This window comes from Drosophila subpulchrella, unplaced genomic scaffold (genome assembly GCF_014743375.2).
Source record: "Drosophila subpulchrella strain 33 F10 #4 breed RU33 unplaced genomic scaffold, RU_Dsub_v1.1 Primary Assembly Seq97, whole genome shotgun sequence".
Classification (NCBI taxonomy): domain Eukaryota; kingdom Metazoa; phylum Arthropoda; class Insecta; order Diptera; family Drosophilidae; genus Drosophila; species Drosophila subpulchrella.
The window spans coordinates 45229-70000 of NW_023665731.1; the positions used below are offsets into that span (position 1 = coordinate 45229).

Sequence of the window (24772 nt, forward strand, 5' to 3'; positions counted from 1 at the left end):
TATAATTCCATTATATGGATATATCTTCATTATTTTATTTGCTACATCACCCTATAATAGTTTTTGAACCCGTCAACTTCAATTCGGGTATTTTCAATTGTCTTTGCCAACCATTTATATGGTATTCTCTATTATAATAAGAGAATACTAGTGTATATCCATTATATGGATATATCATCTTCATATTATTTGCTACACCACCCTATAGTAGTTTTTGAACCCATCATCTGCAATTCGGGTATTTTCAATTGTCTTTGCCAACCAACTATACGGTATTCTCTCTTATAATAAGAGAATACAAGTATATTTTCATTATATGGATATAATGCCATTTATTTTTCAATATCCATATAATTCATTTAGTTTTGTATGTACAAAACAAGTTTTCTTTATAGTATTGACAAAATCATATGTTTACGCATAACATAAGTTTTGACCAATACGAGGAGGGGCCCGCCAACGACCACCTCCCTATAGTAGTTTTTTACCCCACGCACTACTGCGTGCCTGTTTACAGTACTAGTGCCAGCTATCACTAGGTTTATATATCATGTTTCAGTGATATATGGGTAAATTCTACCATTTATTCTTATGTATATGGCATTTCTATGCCATATTTATACAATCCATTCATATCTTAATGTATATTTATTATATTATACATTATTATGCCTTATAGGTATTATACCTATAAGCCATATCCATACGATTCATTCACTAGTGCCGCCCCTCACTAGGTTTATAATTGTTATATCATTGATATACAATTTATTTCTATATATATGGCATTTATATGCCATATCCATACAATGCATTCACATTTCAATGTATATTTACTTGTTATACATTATTATGCCTTATAGGTATTATACCTATAAGCCATATCCATACGATTCACTTATATAAATATATGTATATTTTTCTATACATAATTTTTTTTTATTTTTGTATGGATTTCTATGCATATCCATAGTTTATATGGATATGCTTGGCGTTCTATATAGTATTGACAAATTCATATGCATAACATAAGTTTTGACCAATACGAGGAGGGGCCCGCCAACGACCACCTCCCTATAGTAGTTTTTTACCCCACGCACTATTGCGTGCCTGTTTACAGTACTAGTGCCAGCTATCACTAGGTTTATATATCGTGTTTCAGTGATATATGGGTAAATTCTACCATTTATTCTTATGTATATGGCATTTCTATGCCATATTTATACAATCCATTCATATCTTAATGTATATTTATTATATTATACATTATTATGCCTTATAGGTATTATACCTATAAGCCATATCCATACGATTCATTCACTAGTGCCGCCCCTCACTAGGTTTATAATTGTTATATCATTGATATACAATTTATTTCTATATATATGGCATTTATATGCCATATCCATACAATGCATTCACATTTCAATGTATATTTACTTGTTATACATTATTATGCCTTATAGGTATTATACCTATAAGCCATATCCATACGATTCACTTATATAAATATATGTATATTTTTCTATACATAATTTTTTTTTACTTTTGTATGGTTTTCTATGCATATCCATAGTTTATATGGATATGCTTGGCGTTCTATATAGTATTGACAAATTCATATGCATAACATAAGTTTTGACCAATACGAGGAGGGGCCCGCCAACGACCACCTCCCTATAGTAGTTTTTTACCCCACGCACTATTGCGTGCCTGTTTACAGTACTAGTGCCAGCTATCACTAGGTTTATATATCGTGTTTCAGTGATATATGGGTAAATTCTACCATTTATTCTTATGTATATGGCATTTCTATGCCATATTTATACAATCCATTCATATCTTAATGTATATTTATTATATTATACATTATTATGCCTTATAGGTATTATACCTATAAGCCATATCCATACGATTCATTCACTAGTGCCGCCCCTCACTAGGTTTATAATTGTTATATCATTGATATACAATTTATTTCTATATATATGGCATTTATATGCCATATCCATACAATGCATTCACATTTCAATGTATATTTACTTGTTATACATTATTATGCCTTATAGGTATTATACCTATAAGCCATATCCATACGATTCACTTATATAAATATATGTATATTTTTCTATACATAATTTTTTTTTACTTTTGTATGGTTTTCTATGCATATCCATAGTTTATATGGATATGCTTGGCGTTCTATATAGTATTGACAAATTCATATGCATAACATAAGTTTTGACCAATACGAGGAGGGGCCCGCCAACGACCACCTCCCTATAGTAGTTTTTTACCCCACGCACTATTGCGTGCCTGTTTACAGTACTAGTGCCAGCTATCACTAGGTTTATATATCGTGTTTCAGTGATATATGGGTAAATTCTACCATTTATTCTTATGTATATGGCATTTCTATGCCATATTTATACAATCCATTCATATCTTAATGTATATTTATTATATTATACATTATTATGCCTTATAGGTATTATACCTATAAGCCATATCCATACGATTCATTCACTAGTGCCGCCCCTCACTAGGTTTATAATTGTTATATCATTGATATACAATTTATTTCTATATATATGGCATTTATATGCCATATCCATACAATGCATTCACATTTCAATGTATATTTACTTGTTATACATTATTATGCCTTATAGGTATTATACCTATAAGCCATATCCATACGATTCACTTATATAAATATATGTATATTTTTCTATACATAATTTTTTTTTACTTTTGTATGGTTTTCTATGCATATCCATAGTTTATATGGATATGCTTGGCGTTCTATATAGTATTGACAAATTCATATGCATAACATAAGTTTTGACCAATACGAGGAGGGGCCCGCCAACGACCACCTCCCTATAGTAGTTTTTTACCCCACGCACTATTGCGTGCCTGTTTACAGTACTAGTGCCAGCTATCACTAGGTTTATATATCGTGTTTCAGTGATATATGGGTAAATTCTACCATTTATTCTTATGTATATGGCATTTCTATGCCATATTTATACAATCCATTCATATCTTAATGTATATTTATTATATTATACATTATTATGCCTTATAGGTATTATACCTATAAGCCATATCCATACGATTCATTCACTAGTGCCGCCCCTCACTAGGTTTATAATTGTTATATCATTGATATACAATTTATTTCTATATATATGGCATTTATATGCCATATCCATACAATGCATTCACATTTCAATGTATATTTACTTGTTATACATTATTATGCCTTATAGGTATTATACCTATAAGCCATATCCATACGATTCACTTATATAAATATATGTATATTTTTCTATACATAATTTTTTTTTACTTTTGTATGGATTTCTATGCATATCCATAGTTTATATGGATATGCTTGGCGTTCTATATAGTATTGACAAATTCATATGCATAACATAAGTTTTGACCAATACGAGGAGGGGCCCGCCAACGACCACCTCCCTATAGTAGTTTTTTACCCCACGCACTATTGCGTGCCTGTTTACAGTACTAGTGCCAGCTATCACTAGGTTTATATATCGTGTTTCAGTGATATATGGGTAAATTCTACCATTTATTCTTATGTATATGGCATTTCTATGCCATATTTATACAATCCATTCATATCTTAATGTATATTTATTATATTATACATTATTATGCCTTATAGGTATTATACCTATAAGCCATATCCATACGATTCATTCACTAGTGCCGCCCCTCACTAGGTTTATAATTGTTATATCATTGATATACAATTTATTTCTATATATATGGCATTTATATGCCATATCCATACAATGCATTCACATTTCAATGTATATTTACTTGTTATACATTATTATGCCTTATAGGTATTATACCTATAAGCCATATCCATACGATTCACTTATATAAATATATGTATATTTTTCTATACATAATTTTTTTTTACTTTTGTATGGATTTCTATGCATATCCATAGTTTATATGGATATGCTTGGCGTTCTATATAGTATTGACAAATTCATATGCATAACATAAGTTTTGACCAATACGAGGAGGGGCCCGCCAACGACCACCTCCCTATAGTAGTTTTTTACCCCACGCACTATTGCGTGCATGTTTACAGTACTAGTGCCAGCTATCATTAGGTTTATATATCGTGTTTCAGTGATATATGGGTAAATTCTACCATTTATTCTTATGTATGTATATGGCATTTCTATGCCATATTTATATAATTCATTCATATCTTAATTTATATTTATTATATTATACATTATTATGCCTTATAGGTATTATACCTATAAGCCATATCCATACGATTCATATACTAGTGCAGCCCCTCACTAGGTTTATATATCTCATTTTAATTATATATTGGTAAATTCTATTATTTATTCTTGTGTATATGGCACTTATATGCCGCCATATCTATAAAAATGCATTTATATTTCAATGTATATTTTCTATATTATACATTATTATGCCTTAAAAAGTTATTATACCTACCATAAGGCGATATCCATACGATTCATTTATATAAAAGATATATGTATAATTTTCTATACATAATTTTTTTTTATGAATATATGGGTTTCCTAAGCATATCCATATAATACATTTAGTTTTATATGGATTAGATTGGTCTTCTTTATTGTATTGCCAAACTCATATTGATAAAATAAGTTTTGAACAATAAGAGGATCAGCCGCCAACCAACCAACCACTGCTACCATTGGAGGAACATATACTTACTTTTTATATGTCCTCTTACTTGAATGGTCCTCTCTTTACTTGAAAATTTCATTACCATAGGAATCTATTTATACATGGAATATGATTTCCACTACTTTTTCGCGTCACTAATAATTAATATGACGATACAGACTTGCTACCATAACATAAGTCTTGAACAATAATAGGAGCAGCCGCCAACCAACCACCAACCAACCAACCACTGCTACCATTGATAGTAATTTTATATGTCCTCTTTAGTTGAATTTCAATACCATAGGAATATTTATACATGGAATATGTTTTGCCACTACTTTTTCGCGTCACTAATAATATGACGATACAGTCTTGCTACCATAACATAAGTTTTGAACAATAAGAGGAGCAGACACACCAACCAACCAACCGCGCTGCTACCATTATATATACTTATATTTATATAAGTCCTCTTTACTTGAATGGCCTCTTTACTTGAATTTCAATACCATAGGAATATTTATTTATACATGGAATATGTTTTGCCACTACTTTTTCGCGTCACTAATAATATGACGATATAGACTTGCTACCATAACATAAGTTTTGAACAATAAGAGGAGCAGACACCAACCAACCAACCGCTGCTACCATTGAATGAACCATATATACAAACTTTTATATATGTCCTCTTTACTTGAATTTTAATACCATAGGAATATTTATACATGGAATATGTTTGCCACTTTATCATCGCGTCACTAATAAGATGACGATACATTTTGTTTGTTCAATATTTACTTATATATTGATGTTTCCAATTTAGGTCTTTTATATTTCTTCTTCCCTACCTTACACACCACAAACAAAGTGGCGTGCGATGCTGCAAGCAAGCATAATGATTATGCCCGCTTGCAACATCTTTATTATCGAATCATCAAGCAAAGGATAAGCTTCAGTGGATCGCAGTATGGCAGCTGCTCAACCACTTACAACACCTTGCCTGTTACAAAAGTCGTTTACAATTGATTCTAGGCTTTGTCATTGTATTAAATAATGCTTTTATATGTAACTAGCGCGGCATCAGGTGATCAAAGATCCTCCCAATTTACTATGTTACAAATTACATTGGCATCACATCCATTGTCGTTTATAAAGTAAATTATAAACTTTAAATGGTTTAGAAGCCATACAATGCAAATTGCCCCTTATTTATCATTGCAGTCCAGCACGGATACGACCTTAGAGGCGTTCAGGCATAATCCAACGGACGTAGCGTCATACCACTGTTCGCTCGAACAAGTATTGTGCCATTGGTCCGTACCTGCGGTTCCTCTCGTACTACGCAGGAATGCTGTCGCAACAACGTTTTGTCATTAGTAGGGTAAAACTAACCTGTCTCACGACGGTCTAAACCCAGCTCACGTTCCCTTGCATGGGTGAACAATCCAACGCTTGGTGAATTTTGCTTCACAATGATAGGAAGAGCCGACATCGAAGGATCAAAAAGCGACGTCGCTATGAACGCTTGGCCGCCACAAGCCAGTTATCCCTATGGTAACTTTTCTGACACCTCTTGTTAAAAACTCTTTAAACCAAAAGGATCGATAGGCCGAGCTTTTGCTGTCCCTGTGTGTACTGAACACCGAGATCAAGTCAGCATTTGCCCTTTTGCTCTATGTGTGGTTTCTGTCCGCACTGAGCTGGCCTTGGGACACCTCCGTTATTATTTGAGAGATGTACCGCCCCAGTCAAACTCCCTACCTGGCAATGTCCTTGAATTGGATCATACCTGAGTAATTGGAGTTATACCAAATTTTCAAATCAAAAATACATAAATGCACCGTTTTATTAAAGAATTTGTTTGCGATTATATAACAAACTCGTGATACTTTGATCAAGAAGCTTGCATCAAAACCCAATACCATAAGATATAATAAATATATCCGTATAATGGCTAGGAAATGATACACGTTCCATTTAATCAAGTAAGTAAGGAAACAATAAGAGTAGTGGTATTTCATTGGCGATACCAAACCGAAGTCTAATATCTCCCACTTATTCTACACCTCTTATGTCTCCTTACACTGCCAGATTAGAGTCAAGCTCAAAAGGGTCTTCTTTCCCCGCTAATTATTCCAAGCCCGTTCCCTTGGCTGTGGTTTCGCTAGATAGTAGATAGGGACAGTAGGAATCTCGTTAATCCATTCATGCGCGTCACTAATTAGATGACGAGGCATTTGGCTACCTTAAGAGAGTCATAGTTACTCCCGCCGTTGACCCGCGCTTACTTGAATTTCTTCACTTTGACATTCAGAGCACTGGGCAGAAATCACATTGTGTCAACACCCGCTAGGGCCATCACAATGCTTTGTTTTAATTAGACAGTCGGATTCCCCAAGTCCGTGCCAGTTCTGAATTGATTGTTAATTGATAATCGTTATAATTAATAAGAACTAATTGGTTTAACCCAATTAGTATTCTTAAAAATTTTAGCAAGAAAGTTCCACAATTGGCTACGTAACTAAACTATCCGGGGAACAAGTGACCAACATAAATGCCAGACACTCTATTTACCCAGAACGAGCACATAAACCATGTTATTGTTTCCCAATCAAGCCCGACTATCTCAATCTTCAGAGCCAATCCTTATCCCGAAGTTACGGATCTAATTTGCCGACTTCCCTTACCTACATTATTCTATCGACTAGAGACTCTTCACCTTGGAGACCAGCTGCGGATATTGGTACGGCCTGTTGAGAAGTTTGCGTGTCCCCACCATAAATTTTCAAGGTCCGAGGAGAAAATATCGACACAACAGTATATGTCATGCTCTTCTAGCCCATCTACCATATCTCTCTGCGAAAGACTTCCATGGTAGTACGGCTATAAAACAGAAAAGAAAACTCTTCCGATATCTCTCGACGGCTTCTTTATGGTCGTTCCTGTTGCCAGGATGAGCACGAGGCCCATATTTAATAACAAACGGATACTCAACAGGTTACGGAATTGGAACCGTATTCCCTTTCGTTCAAAATTATTCAAGTATATTAATTAGCTTGATTTATATAATATAATTATATTTGTATGGCATTTGTGTTTTACTTGAAAATTTTCGGCTTTCGCCTTGAACTTAGGACCGACTAACTCGTGATCAACCACTGTTCACACGAAACCCTTCTCCACTTCAGTCCTCCAAGGTCTCATTCGATTATTTGCTACTACCACCAAGATCTGTACCAATGGCAGCTCCATGCAGGCTTACGCCAAACACTTCTACGCATACCATTGTACCTTCCTACTCACTAAAGTTTCAAAATTTATATCACAAGTAATATAAATCATCTACTTTAGCGGTAATGTATAGGTATACAACTTAAGCGCCATCCATTTTAAGGGCTAGTTGCTTCGGCAGGTGAGTTGTTACACACTCCTTAGCGGATTTCGACTTCCATGATCACCGTCCTGCTGTTTTAAGCAACCAACGCCTTTCATGGTATCTGCATGAGTTGTTAATTTGGGCACCGTAACATTACGTTTGGTTCATCCCACAGCGCCAGTTCTGCTTACCAAAAGTGGCCCACTGGGCACATTATATCATAACCTTGAACTTCATATCAAGAAAGTTAAGGTTCTTACCCATTTAAAGTTTGAGAATAGGTTAAGATCGTTTCGACCCTAAGGCCTCTAATCATTCGCTTTACCAGATAAGATTATTTTATATAACATTAAAATGCACCAGCTATCCTGAGGGAAACTTCGGAAGGAACCAGCTACTAGATGGTTCGATTGGTCTTTCGCCCCTATACTCAATTCTGACAATCGATTTGCACGTCAGAACTGTTTCGGTCTTCCATCAGGGTTTCCCCTGACTTCAACCTGATCAAGTATAGTTCACCATCTTTCGGGTCACAGCATATATGCTCAAGGTACGTTCCAGTTAGAGGCATAAATAATATAAATATCATTATACATAACTATATAGAACGCCCCGGGATTGTGTTAATTAGCTATAAATAGTTAAAAAACTAATCCCATTATTAGTCAAGTTAATTACGCTATTAGGTTTATATCCCAATAACTTGCACATATGTTAGACTCCTTGGTCCGTGTTTCAAGACGGGTCCCGAAGGTATCCTGAATCTTTCGCATTGTTAATCATACAAGTGCATATAATAAACACAAAAATCAATGATAATTATGCCATTATATAATTCCGAAAAATTAACGCACTGTATTCATATAAATCTATCAGCACTTTATCAAATTAATAACATTTATTCTGTGTTAAAATGCAAGCAAATTAATTTGAATAAACTATAAGTTATATTTTATGATAAATTTTGTATGCTAATAGATTACAATGTCCTTATATGGAAAAAATGCACACTATTATCATAATATTGTTTAAATATTACAATTTTAATGATGAATTTTCCATAACGGATATTCAGGTTCATCGGGCTTAACCTCTAAGCAGTTTCACGTACTGTTTAACTCTCTATTCAGAGTTCTTTTCAACTTTCCCTCACGGTACTTGTTTACTATCGGTCTCATGGTTATATTTAGTTTTAGATGGAGTTTACCACCCACTTAGTGCTGCACTATCAAGCAACACGACTCTTTGGAAACATCATCTAGTAATCATTAACGTTATACGGGCCTGGCACCCTCTATGGGTAAATGGCCTCATTTAAGAAGGACTTAAATCGTTAATTTCTCATACTAGAATATTGACGCTCCATACACTGCATCTCACATTTGCCATATAGACAAAGTGACTTAGTGCTGAACTGATTTCTTTTCGCTCGCCGCTACTAAGAAAATCCTGGTTAGTTTCTTTTCCTCCCCTAATTAATATGCTTAAATTCAGGGGGTAGTCCCATATGAGTTGAGGTTGTGTATAACTTTTTTTGCAATTAATTCTTTATATATAATGATAAAACATTTTATTAAATTCGTTATATATTTTATATATTTGTATGGCATTTGTTTGGTCTAACGAATCAACGAAGAATAATAATATTGTCAACGGCTTTCTATTTACTAATCTTTAATAAGAGACAATTCTAGATAAATTTTTTATGCTAGACATTTCTCAGTATTATTTGATTGAAAAAGAAAATATTTCTCTTCGTTTTTCACATTCAAATTATTTACTAATGTGAGATAATGTTTTTCATATATTTGTTAATATTATGAATAATATAATAATTAAATTATTATTATCCAATAATATACCATATGCTTATAAAATTTCATTATAAAATTTATATAAACAACTTAATTAGCATAGTCTTACAACCCTCAACCATATGTAGTCCAAGCAGCACTATAAAATTAATTAAAGTACATAACAGCATGGACTGCGATATGCGTTCAAAATGTCGATGTTCATGTGTCCTGCAGTTCACACGATGACGCACAGTTTGCTGCGTTCTTCATCGACCCATGAGCCGAGTGATCCACCGCTTAGAGTTTTATATATTGGTTTGGTAATTTTGTCATATATGTTTTTATTGAAAGAAATTAAAAATACACCATTTTACTGGCATATATCAATTCCTTCAATAAATTGATTTTTATACCTAAAACGAATGCTGCGAAATGTCTTAGTTTCATATAACCAATAATATATCAAGTATTTTTTAAATGGCATTTACGGTATTAATACTTTTTTTTAGCGATATATATTGAAATTTATATAAAACATTAACCTGTAATAATCAGGTACAACATTGTACATTTTAGGTTGTTGCATTATCCAATGTATGCGCATAACTGAGATGAACAATACATATCGCAACGCGTGTATATTATGGTCCATATACACACAGTGTTTTATTAATTAATTGCATTTAATATACAATATAATAATAATATTAAATAAATTTAATAATTTCGATTTGCTTGTTCGAATTTGTTATTTGTTTGCTTTTGCTTATTTATTTATCTCTTATTTAATGCAATAATATATTTATTATTACAATTATTATTTCGATTTGCTTGTTCGAAATTTTATATTTGATCTATAAAAGATCATATTTTTGGCAATTTATATTTTATTTGTATTACTATAATATATTATATTATTATAATAAAAACAAATTTTTTTATTAACGGTAAGGATATTAAACAATAATGATCCTTCCGCAGGTTCACCTACGGAAACCTTGTTACGACTTTTACTTCCTCTAAATAATCAAGTTCGGTCAACTTTTGCGAAACAACCGTAACACACAAGGCGTCACAGTGATCACGTCCGGAGACCTCACTAAATAATTCAATCGGTAGTAGCGACGGGCGGTGTGTACAAAGGGCAGGGACGTAATCAATGCGAGTTAATGACTCACACTTACTGGGAATTCCAAGTTCATGTGAACAGTTTCAGTTCACAATCCCAAGCATGAAAGTGGTTCAGCGGTTTACCCGGACCTCTCGGTCTAGGAAATACACGTTGATACTTTCATTGTAGCGCGCGTGCAGCCCAGGACATCTAAGGGCATCACAGACCTGTTATTGCTCAATCTCATTATTGCTAGACGCAATTTGTCCATTTAAGAAGCTAGTGTCCTTATAATGGGACAAACCAACAGGTACGGCTCCACTTATATAAACACATTCAAACACAATAAACATTTTACTGCCACCATGAATGAAGGCTATATAAGCTTCAACACCATAATCCTGAAGATATCTATTTAATATATTTGAGTCTCGTTCGTTATCGGAATTAACCAGACAAATCACTCCACGAACTAAGAACGGCCATGCACCACCACCCATAGATTCGAGAAAGAGCTATCAATCTGTCTTACACACTTATGTTCGGACCTGGTAAGTTTTCCCGTGTTGAGTCAAATTAAGCCGCAGGCTCCACTCCTGGTGGTGCCCTTCCGTCAATTCCTTTAAGTTTCAGCTTTGCAACCATACTTCCCCCGGAGCCCAAAAGCTTTGGTTTCCCGGGAAGCGACTGAGAGAGCCATAAAAGTAGCTACACCCAATTGCTAGCTGGCATCGTTTATGGTTAGAACTAGGGCGGTATCTGATCGCCTTCGAACCTCTAACTTTCGTTCTTGATTAATGAAAACATCTTTGGCAAATGCTTTCGCTTAAGTTAGTCTTACGACGGTCCAAGAATTTCACCTCTCGCGTCGTAATACTAATGCCCCCAAACTGCTTCTATTAATCATTACCTCTTGATCTGAAAACCAATGAAAGCAGAACAGAGGTCTTATTTCATTATCCCATGCACAGAATATTCAGGCATTTGAAGCCTGCTTTAAGCACTCTAATTTGTTCAAAGTAATTGTACCGGCCCACAATAACACTCGTTTAAGAGCACTAATGCAGGTTTTTAAATAGGAGGAACATATGAAAAAATACAAGTATCTAAGCACATGTAAGAACTCCACCGGTAATACGCTTACATACATAAAGGTATAGTACTAACCACAATTGTAAGTTGTACTACCCGTATGAAGCACAAGTTCAACTACGAACGTTTTAACCGCAACAACTTTAATATACGCTATTGGAGCTGGAATTACCGCGGCTGCTGGCACCAGACTTGCCCTCCAATTGGTCCTTGTTAAAGGATTTAAAGTGTACTCATTCCAATTACAGGGCCTCGGATATGAGTCCTGTATTGTTATTTTTCGTCACTACCTCCCCGAGCTGGGAGTGGGTAATTTACGCGCCTGCTGCCTTCCTTAGATGTGGTAGCCGTTTCTCAGGCTCCCTCTCCGGAATCGAACCCTGATTCCCCGTTACCCGTTGCAACCATGGTAGTCCTAGATACTACCATCAAAAGTTGATAGGGCAGACATTTGAAAGATCTGTCGTCGGTACAAGACCATACGATCTGCATGTTATCTAGAGTTCAACCAATATAACGATCTTGCGATCGCTTGGTTTTAGCCTAATAAAAGCACATGTCCCATAAGGTTCATGTTTTAATTGCATGTATTAGCTCTAGAATTACCACAGTTATCCAAGTAACTGTTAACGATCTAAGGAACCATAACTGATATAATGAGCCTTTTGCGGTTTCACTTTTAATTCGTGTGTACTTAGACATGCATGGCTTAATCTTTGAGACAAGCATATAACTACTGGCAGGATCAACCAGAATAATGTTTTTATTCATATTTCATTCATATTTTTGAATAGAAATTAGCAATATAAATTTTATAGATTGTTTTCTATCGAATACGGCCATTTTTATATAGCATTCGTATACGTTTGTTGTTTTCACAATATATACTTGTTCCGCCACTAATAATAACAAGTTTTTTAATTATTGATGTTAAAAACACAATATTTTTTTTCGTAATACGTAATAATTTTCTTTATATTTGCATATTTCATTCTAAAATATCTTTTTTGTTCGACATACGTCATTATTGTATCCACACATGTACAATTTTTGTTTAACCAATATAAAATATTGAATTAAATCATTTGTATTTTGATGATAAATTTAAAATTTATCTGTATATATTCATATAAGACTCTTTGGTAATATATAATATAAAACCGAGCGCATATATGATATGTACGTTAGAAAAAATAATATATATATATATTATTTTCTTTTAATATAGGGACACCTCTTTTAATTTATCCCCGCAGGGAATTATCACATAACTCAGTATGTGATAATGGCAGACCAATATACATATATATCAAGATTATCAATACAAAATATATATCATTATTAGCCTGCCTCAATTGTAATTATTTATTTGGATTAACGATAAAGTTCGGAAACAATTTGTTATTCTATGTATAATAGAAACCTTGGCCTTTGTTTCAACATTATTATCTTTGGGCTTAAAATATTAACCGTGGAGCCAAGTCTCATATTCATAAATGAATAAAGAAACAAATTTGACGGATTAATATCTTCTCTACCGACAGACAGTATTTTGTCACGTCAATAGTAGATGGCCGGCCCATTGACCATCCTATAGTAGTTTTTGGACCCAATATCTTTAATTCGGGTATTTTCAATTGTCTTTGCCAATCAACCGTTTGGTACTCTCTCATATAATAAGAGAATACACATATAATTCCATTATATGGATATATCTTCATTATTTTATTTGCTACATCACCCTATAATAGTTTTTGAACCCGTCAACTTCAATTCGGGTATTTTCAATTGTCTTTGCCAACCATTTATATGGTATTCTCTATTATAATAAGAGAATACTAGTGTATATCCATTATATGGATATATCATCTTCATATTATTTGCTACACCACCCTATAGTAGTTTTTGAACCCATCATCTGCAATTCGGGTATTTTCAATTGTCTTTGCCAACCAACTATACGGTATTCTCTCTTATAATAAGAGAATACAAGTATATTTTCATTATATGGATATAATGCCATTTATTTTTCAATATCCATATAATTCATTTAGTTTTGTATGTACAAAACAAGTTTTCTTTATAGTATTGACAAAATCATATGTTTACGCATAACATAAGTTTTGACCAATACGAGGAGGGGCCCGCCAACGACCACCTCCCTATAGTAGTTTTTTACCCCACGCACTACTGCGTGCCTGTTTACAGTACTAGTGCCAGCTATCACTAGGTTTATATATCATGTTTCAGTGATATATGGGTAAATTCTACCATTTATTCTTATGTATATGGCATTTCTATGCCATATTTATACAATCCATTCATATCTTAATGTATATTTATTATATTATACATTATTATGCCTTATAGGTATTATACCTATAAGCCATATCCATACGATTCATTCACTAGTGCCGCCCCTCACTAGGTTTATAATTGTTATATCATTGATATACAATTTATTTCTATATATATGGCATTTATATGCCATATCCATACAATGCATTCACATTTCAATGTATATTTACTTGTTATACATTATTATGCCTTATAGGTATTATACCTATAAGCCATATCCATACGATTCACTTATATAAATATATGTATATTTTTCTATACATAATTTTTTTTTATTTTTGTATGGATTTCTATGCATATCCATAGTTTATATGGATATGCTTGGCGTTCTATATAGTATTGACAAATTCATATGCATAACATAAGTTTTGACCAATACGAGGAGGGGCCCGCCAACGACCACCTCCCTATAGTAGTTTTTTACCCCACGCACTATTGCGTGCCTGTTTACAGTACTAGTGCCAGCTATCACTAGGTTTATATATCGTGTTTCAGTGATATATGGGTAAATTCTACCATTTATTCTTATGTATATGGCATTTCTATGCCATATTTATACAATCCATTCATATCTTAATGTATATTTATTATATTATACATTATTATGCCTTATAGGTATTATACCTATAAGCCATATCCATACGATTCATTCACTAGTGCCGCCCCTCACTAGGTTTATAATTGTTATATCATTGATATACAATTTATTTCTATATATATGGCATTTATATGCCATATCCATACAATGCATTCACATTTCAATGTATATTTACTTGTTATACATTATTATGCCTTATAGGTATTATACCTATAAGCCATATCCATACGATTCACTTATATAAATATATGTATATTTTTTTCTATACATAATTTTTTTTTACTTTTGTATGGTTTTCTATGCATATCCATAGTTTATATGGATATGCTTGGCGTTCTATATAGTATTGACAAATTCATATGCATAACATAAGTTTTGACCAATACGAGGAGGGGCCCGCCAACGACCACCTCCCTATAGTAGTTTTTTACCCCACGCACTATTGCGTGCCTGTTTACAGTACTAGTGCCAGCTATCACTAGGTTTATATATCGTGTTTCAGTGATATATGGGTAAATTCTACCATTTATTCTTATGTATATGGCATTTCTATGCCATATTTATACAATCCATTCATATCTTAATGTATATTTATTATATTATACATTATTATGCCTTATAGGTATTATACCTATAAGCCATATCCATACGATTCATTCACTAGTGCCGCCCCTCACTAGGTTTATAATTGTTATATCATTGATATACAATTTATTTCTATATATATGGCATTTATATGCCATATCCATACAATGCATTCACATTTCAATGTATATTTACTTGTTATACATTATTATGCCTTATAGGTATTATACCTATAAGCCATATCCATACGATTCACTTATATAAATATATGTATATTTTTCTATACATAATTTTTTTTTACTTTTGTATGGTTTTCTATGCATATCCATAGTTTATATGGATATGCTTGGCGTTCTATATAGTATTGACAAATTCATATGCATAACATAAGTTTTGACCAATACGAGGAGGGGCCCGCCAACGACCACCTCCCTATAGTAGTTTTTTACCCCACGCACTATTGCGTGCCTGTTTACAGTACTAGTGCCAGCTATCACTAGGTTTATATATCGTGTTTCAGTGATATATGGGTAAATTCTACCATTTATTCTTATGTATATGGCATTTCTATGCCATATTTATACAATCCATTCATATCTTAATGTATATTTATTATATTATACATTATTATGCCTTATAGGTATTATACCTATAAGCCATATCCATACGATTCATTCACTAGTGCCGCCCCTCACTAGGTTTATAATTGTTATATCATTGATATACAATTTATTTCTATATATATGGCATTTATATGCCATATCCATACAATGCATTCACATTTCAATGTATATTTACTTGTTATACATTATTATGCCTTATAGGTATTATACCTATAAGCCATATCCATACGATTCACTTATATAAATATATGTATATTTTTCTATACATAATTTTTTTTTACTTTTGTATGGTTTTCTATGCATATCCATAGTTTATATGGATATGCTTGGCGTTCTATATAGTATTGACAAATTCATATGCATAACATAAGTTTTGACCAATACGAGGAGGGGCCCGCCAACGACCACCTCCCTATAGTAGTTTTTTACCCCACGCACTATTGCGTGCCTGTTTACAGTACTAGTGCCAGCTATCACTAGGTTTATATATCGTGTTTCAGTGATATATGGGTAAATTCTACCATTTATTCTTATGTATATGGCATTTCTATGCCATATTTATACAATCCATTCATATCTTAATGTATATTTATTATATTATACATTATTATGCCTTATAGGTATTATACCTATAAGCCATATCCATACGATTCATTCACTAGTGCCGCCCCTCACTAGGTTTATAATTGTTATATCATTGATATACAATTTATTTCTATATATATGGCATTTATATGCCATATCCATACAATGCATTCACATTTCAATGTATATTTACTTGTTATACATTATTATGCCTTATAGGTATTATACCTATAAGCCATATCCATACGATTCACTTATATAAATATATGTATATTTTTCTATACATAATTTTTTTTTACTTTTGTATGGATTTCTATGCATATCCATAGTTTATATGGATATGCTTGGCGTTCTATATAGTATTGACAAATTCATATGCATAACATAAGTTTTGACCAATACGAGGAGGGGCCCGCCAACGACCACCTCCCTATAGTAGTTTTTTACCCCACGCACTATTGCGTGCCTGTTTACAGTACTAGTGCCAGCTATCACTAGGTTTATATATCGTGTTTCAGTGATATATGGGTAAATTCTACCATTTATTCTTATGTATATGGCATTTCTATGCCATATTTATACAATCCATTCATATCTTAATGTATATTTATTATATTATACATTATTATGCCTTATAGGTATTATACCTATAAGCCATATCCATACGATTCATTCACTAGTGCCGCCCCTCACTAGGTTTATAATTGTTATATCATTGATATACAATTTATTTCTATATATATGGCATTTATATGCCATATCCATACAATGCATTCACATTTCAATGTATATTTACTTGTTATACATTATTATGCCTTATAGGTATTATACCTATAAGCCATATCCATACGATTCACTTATATAAATATATGTATATTTTTCTATACATAATTTTTTTTTACTTTTGTATGGATTTCTATGCATATCCATAGTTTATATGGATATGCTTGGCGTTCTATATAGTATTGACAAATTCATATGCATAACATAAGTTTTGACCAATACGAGGAGGGGCCCGCCAACGACCACCTCCCTATAGTAGTTTTTTACCCCACGCACTATTGCGTGCCTGTTTACAGTACTAGTGCCAGCTATCACTAGGTTTATATATCGTGTTTCAGTGATATATGGGTAAATTCTACCATTTATTCTTATGTATATGGCATTTCTATGCCATATTTATACAATCCATTCATATCTTAATGTATATTTATTATATTATACATTATTATGCCTTATAGGTATTATACCTATAAGCCATATCCATACGATTCATTCACTAGTGCCGCCCCTCACTAGGTTTATAATTGTTATATCATTGATATACAATTTATTTCTATATATATGGCATTTATATGCCATATCCATACAATGCATTCACATTTCAATGTATATTTACTTGTTATACATTATTATGCCTTATAGGTATTATACCTATAAGCCATATCCATACGATTCACTTATATAAATATATGTATATTTTTCTATACATAATTTTTTTTTACTTTTGTATGGATTTCTATGCATATCCATAGTTTATATGGATATGCTTGGCGTTCTATATAGTATTGACAAATTCATATGCATAACATAAGTTTTGACCAATACGAGGAGGGGCCCGCCAACGACCACCTCCCTATAGTAGTTTTTTACCCCACGCACTATTGCGTGCATGTTTACAGTACTAGTGCCAGCTATCATTAGGTTTATATATCGTGTTTCAGTGATATATGGGTAAATTCTACCATTTATTCTTATGTATGTATATGGCATTTCTATGCCATATTTATATAATTCATTCATATCTTAATTTATATTTATTATATTATACATTATTATGCCTTATAGGTATTATACCTATAAGCCATATCCATACGATTCATATACTAGTGCAGCCCCTCACTAGGTTTATATATCTCATTTTAATTATATATTGGTAAATTCTATTATTTATTCTTGTGTATATGGCACTTATATGCCGCCATATCTATAAAAATGCATTTATATTTCAATGTATATTTTCTATATTATACATTATTATGCCTTAAAAAGTTATTATACCTACCATAAGGCGATATCCATACGATTCATTTATATAAAAGATATATGTATAATTTTCTATACATAATTTTTTTTTATGAATATATGGGTTTCCTAAGCATATCCATATAATACATTTAGTTTTATATGGATTAGATTGGTCTTCTTTATTGTATTGCCAAACTCATATTGATAAAATAAGTTTTGAACAATAAGAGGATCAGCCGCCAACCAACCAACCACTGCTACCATTGGAGGAACATATACTTACTTTTTATATGTCCTCTTACTTGAATGGTCCTCTCTTTACTTGAAAATTTCATTACCATAGGAATCTATTTATACATGGAATATGATTTCCACTACTTTTTCGCGTCACTAATAATTAATATGACGATACAGACTTGCTACCATAACATAAGTCTTGAACAATAATAGGAGCAGCCGCCAACCAACCACCAACCAACCAACCACTGCTACCATTGATAGTAATTTTATATGTCCTCTTTAGTTGAATTTCAATACCATAGGAATATTTATACATGGAATATGTTTTGCCACTACTTTTTCGCGTCACTAATAATATGACGATACAGTCTTGCTACCATAACATAAGTTTTGAACAATAAGAGGAGCAGACACACCAACCAACCAACCGCGCTGCTACCATTATATATACTTATATTTATATAAGTCCTCTTTACTTGAATGGCCTCTTTACTTGAATTTCAATACCATAGGAATATTTATTTATACATGGAATATGTTTTGCCACTACTTTTTCGCGTCACTAATAATATGACGATATAGACTTGCTACCATAACATAAGTTTTGAACAATAAGAGGAGCAGACACCAACCAACCAACCGCTGCTACCATTGAATGAACCATATATACAAACTTTTATATATGTCCTCTTTACTTGAATTTTAATACCATAGGAATATTTATACATGGAATATGTTTGCCACTTTATCATCGCGTCACTAATAAGATGACGATACATTTTGTTTGTTCAATATTTACTTATATATTGATGTTTCCAATTTAGGTCTTTTATATTTCTTCTTCCCTACCTTACACACCACAAACAAAGTGGCGTGCGATGCTGCAAGCAAGCATAATGATTATGCCCGCTTGCAACATCTTTATTATCGAATCATCAAGCAAAGGATAAGCTTCAGTGGATCGCAGTATGGCAGCTGCTCAACCACTTACAACACCTTGCCTGTTACAAAAGTCGTTTACAATTGATTCTAGGCTTTGTCATTGTATTAAATAATGCTTTTATATGTAACTAGCGCGGCATCAGGTGATCAAAGATCCTCCCAATTTACTATGTTACAAATTACATTGGCATCACATCCATTGTCGTTTATAAAGTAAATTATAAACTTTAAATGGTTTAGAAGCCATACAATGCAAATTGCCCCTTATTTATCATTGCAGTCCAGCACGGATACGACCTTAGAGGCGTTCAGGCATAATCCAACGGACGTAGCGTCATACCACTGTTCGCTCGAACAAGTATTGTGCCATTGGTCCGTACCTGCGGTTCCTCTCGTACTACGCAGGAATGCTGTCGCAACAACGTTTTGTCATTAGTAGGGTAAAACTAACCTGTCTCACGACGGTCTAAACCCAGCTCACGTTCCCTTGCATGGGTGAACAATCCAACGCTTGGTGAATTTTGCTTCACAATGATAGGAAGAGCCGACATCGAAGGATCAAAAAGCGACGTCGCTATGAACGCTTGGCCGCCACAAGCCAGTTATCCCTATGGTAACTTTTCTGACACCTCTTGTTAAAAACTCTTTAAACCAAAAGGATCGATAGGCCGAGCTTTTGCTGTCCCTGTGTGTACTGAACACCGAGATCAAGTCAGCATTTGCCCTTTTGCTCTATGTGTGGTTTCTGTCCGCACTGAGCTGGCCTTGGGACACCTCCGTTATTATTTGAGAGATGTACCGCCCCAGTCAAACTCCCTACCTGGCAATGTCCTTGAATTGGATCATACCTGAGTAATTGGAGTTATACCAAATTTTCAAATCAAAAATACATAAATGCACCGTTTTATTAAAGAATTTGTTTGCGATTATATAACAAACTCGTGATACTTTGATCAAGAAGCTTGCATCAAAACCCAATACCATAAGATATAATAAATATATCCGTATAATGGCTAGGAAATGATACACGTTCCATTTAATCAAGTAAGTAAGGAAACAATAAGAGTAGTGGTATTTCATTGGCGATACCAAACCGAAGTCTAATATCTCCCACTTATTCTACACCTCTTATGTCTCCTTACACTGCCAGATTAGAGTCAAGCTCAAAAGGGTCTTCTTTCCCCGCTAATTATTCCAAGCCCGTTCCCTTGGCTGTGGTTTCGCTAGATAGTAGATAGGGACAGTAGGAATCTCGTTAATCCATTCATGCGCGTCACTAATTAGATGACGAGGCATTTGGCTACCTTAAGAGAGTCATAGTTACTCCCGCCGTTGACCCGCGCTTACTTGAATTTCTTCACTTTGACATTCAGAGCACTGGGCAGAAATCACATTGTGTCAACACCCGCTAGGGCCATCACAATGCTTTGTTTTAATTAGACAGTCGGATTCCCCAAGTCCGTGCCAGTTCTGAATTGATTGTTAATTGATAATCGTTATAATTAATAAGAACTAATTGGTTTAACCCAATTAGTATTCTTAAAAATTTTAGCAAGAAAGTTCCACAATTGGCTACGTAACTAAACTATCCGGGGAACAAGTGACCAACATAAATGCCAGACACTCTATTTACCCAGAACGAGCACATAAACCATGTTATTGTTTCCCAATCAAGCCCGACTATCTCAATCTTCAGAGCCAATCCTTATCCCGAAGTTACGGATCTAATTTGCCGACTTCCCTTACCTACATTATTCTATCGACTAGAGACTCTTCACCTTGGAGACCAGCTGCGGATATTGGTACGGCCTGTTGAGAAGTTTGCGTGTCCCCACCATAAATTTTCAAGGTCCGAGGAGAAAATATCGACACAACAGTATATGTCATGCTCTTCTAGCCCATCTACCATATCTCTCTGCGAAAGACTTCCATGGTAGTACGGCTATAAAACAGAAAAGAAAACTCTTCCGATATCTCTCGACGGCTTCTTTATGGTCGTTCCTGTTGCCAGGATGAGCACGAGGCCCATATTTAATAACAAACGGATACTCAACAGGTTACGGAATTGGAACCGTATTCCCTTTCGTTCAAAATTATTCAAGTATATTAATTAGCTTGATTTATATAATATAATTATATTTGTATGGCATTTGTGTTTTACTTGAAAATTTTCGGCTTTCGCCTTGAACTTAGGACCGACTAACTCGTGATCAACCACTGTTCACACGAAACCCTTCTCCACTTCAGTCCTCCAAGGTCTCATTCGATTATTTGCTACTACCACCAAGATCTGTACCAATGGCAGCTCCATGCAGGCTTACGCCAAACACTTCTACGCATACCATTGTACCTTCCTACTCACTAAAGTTTCAAAATTTATATCACAAGTAATATAAATCATCTACTTTAGCGGTAATGTATAGGTATACAACTTAAGCGCCATCCATTTTAAGGGCTAGTTGCTTCGGCAGGTGAGTTGTTACACACTCCTTAGCGGATTTCGACTTCCATGATCACCGTCCTGCTGTTTTAAGCAACCAACGCCTTTCATGGTATCTGCATGAGTTGTTAATTTGGGCACCGTAACATTACGTTTGGTTCATCCCACAGCGCCAGTTCTGCTTACCAAAAGTGGCCCACTGGGCACATTATATCATAACCTTGAACTTCATATCAAGAAAGTTAAGGTTCTTACCCATTTAAAGTTTGAGAATAGGTTAAGATCGTTTCGACCCTAAGGCCTCTAATCATTCGCTTTACCAGATAAGATTATTTTATATAACATTAAAATGCACCAGCTATCCTGAGGGAAACTTCGGAAGGAACCAGCTACTAGATGGTTCGATTGGTCTTTCGCCCCTATACTCAATTCTGACAATCGATTTGCACGTCAGAACTGTTTCGGTCTTCCATCAGGGTTTCCCCTGACTTCAACCTGATCAAGTATAGTTCACCATCTTTCGGGTCACAGCATATATGCTCAAGGTACGTTCCAGTTAGAGGCATAAATAATATAAATATCATTATACATAACTATATAGAACGCCCCGGGATTGTGTTAATTAGCTATAAATAGTTAAAAAACTAATCCCATTATTAGTCAAGTTAATTACGCTATTAGGTTTATATCCCAATAACTTGCACATATGTTAGACTCCTTGGTCCGTGTTTCAAGACGGGTCCCGAAGGTATCCTGAATCTTTCGCATTGTTAATCATACAAGTGCATATAATAAACACAAAAATCAATGATAATTATGCCATTATATAATTCCGAAAAATTAACGCACTGTATTCATATAAATCTATCAGCACTTTATCAAATTAATAACATTTATTCTGTGTTAAAATGCAAGCAAATTAATTTGAATAAACTATAAGTTATATTTTATGATAAATTTTGTATGCTAATAGATTACAATGTCCTTATATGGAAAAAATGCACACTATTATCATAATATTGTTTAAATATTACAATTTTAATGATGAATTTTCCATAACGGATATTCAGGTTCATCGGGCTTAACCTCTAAGCAGTTTCACGTACTGTTTAACTCTCTATTCAGAGTTCTTTTCAACTTTCCCTCACGGTACTTGTTTACTATCGGTCTCATGGTTATATTTAGTTTTAGATGGAGTTTACCACCCACTTAGTGCTGCACTATCAAGCAACACGACTCTTTGGAAACATCATCTAGTAATCATTAACGTTATACGGGCCTGGCACCCTCTATGGGTAAATGGCCTCATTTAAGAAGGACTTAAATCGTTAATTTCTCATACTAGAATATTGACGCTCCATACACTGCATCTCACATTTGCCATATAGACAAAGTGACTTAGTGCTGAACTGATTTCTTTTCGCTCGCCGCTACTAAGAAAATCCTGGTTAGTTTCTTTTCCTCCCCTAATTAATATGCTTAAATTCAGGGGGTAGTCCCATATGAGTTGAGGTTGTGTATAACTTTTTTTGCAATTAATTCTTTATATATAATGATAAAACATTTTATTAAATTCGTTATATATTTTATATATTTGTATGGCATTTGTTTGGTCTAACGAATCAACGAAGAATAATAATATTGTCAACGGCTTTCTATTTACTAATCTTTAATAAGAGACAATTCTAGATAAATTTTTTATGCTAGACATTTCTCAGTATTATTTGATTGAAAAAGAAAATATTTCTCTTCGTTTTTCACATTCAAATTATTTACTAATGTGAGATAATGTTTTTCATATATTTGTTAATATTATGAATAATATAATAATTAAATTATTATTATCCAATAATATACCATATGCTTATAAAATTTCATTATAAAATTTATATAAACAACTTAATTAGCATAGTCTTACAACCCTCAACCATATGTAGTCCAAGCAGCACTATAAAATTAATTAAAGTACATAACAGCATGGACTGCGATATGCGTTCAAAATGTCGATGTTCATGTGTCCTGCAGTTCACACGATGACGCACAGTTTGCTGCGTTCTTCATCGACCCATGAGCCGAGTGATCCACCGCTTAGAGTTTTATATATTGGTTTGGTAATTTTGTCATATATGTTTTTATTGAAAGAAATTAAAAATACACCATTTTACTGGCATATATCAATTCCTTCAATAAATTGATTTTTATACCTAAAACGAATGCTGCGAAATGTCTTAGTTTCATATAACCAATAATATATCAAGTATTTTTTAAATGGCATT

The 24772-nt window shown here is 33.6% G+C and overlaps 5 non-coding genes across 5 annotated transcripts; all 5 read right to left on the reverse strand.

Annotated features, from left to right (window-relative positions):
• Positions 1-5648: 5648 nt before the first annotated feature.
• LOC119562823 lies at positions 5649-9619 on the reverse strand. The gene has a single exon (XR_005222060.1). It is a non-coding gene; the product is annotated as a large subunit ribosomal RNA (ribosomal RNA).
• A 401-nt stretch (positions 9620-10020) lies between these two features.
• LOC119562803 lies at positions 10021-10199 on the reverse strand. Its single transcript, XR_005222040.1, has one exon. It is a non-coding gene; the product is annotated as a 5.8S ribosomal RNA (ribosomal RNA).
• Positions 10200-10858: 659 nt separating this feature from the next.
• LOC119562814 lies at positions 10859-12853 on the reverse strand. The gene has a single exon (XR_005222051.1). It is a non-coding gene; the product is annotated as a small subunit ribosomal RNA (ribosomal RNA).
• A 7188-nt stretch (positions 12854-20041) lies between these two features.
• Positions 20042-24012, reverse strand: LOC119562825. Its single transcript, XR_005222062.1, has one exon. It is a non-coding gene; the product is annotated as a large subunit ribosomal RNA (ribosomal RNA).
• A 401-nt stretch (positions 24013-24413) lies between these two features.
• Positions 24414-24592, reverse strand: LOC119562804. Its single transcript, XR_005222041.1, has one exon. It is a non-coding gene; the product is annotated as a 5.8S ribosomal RNA (ribosomal RNA).
• Between the last annotated feature and the right edge of the window lie 180 nt (positions 24593-24772).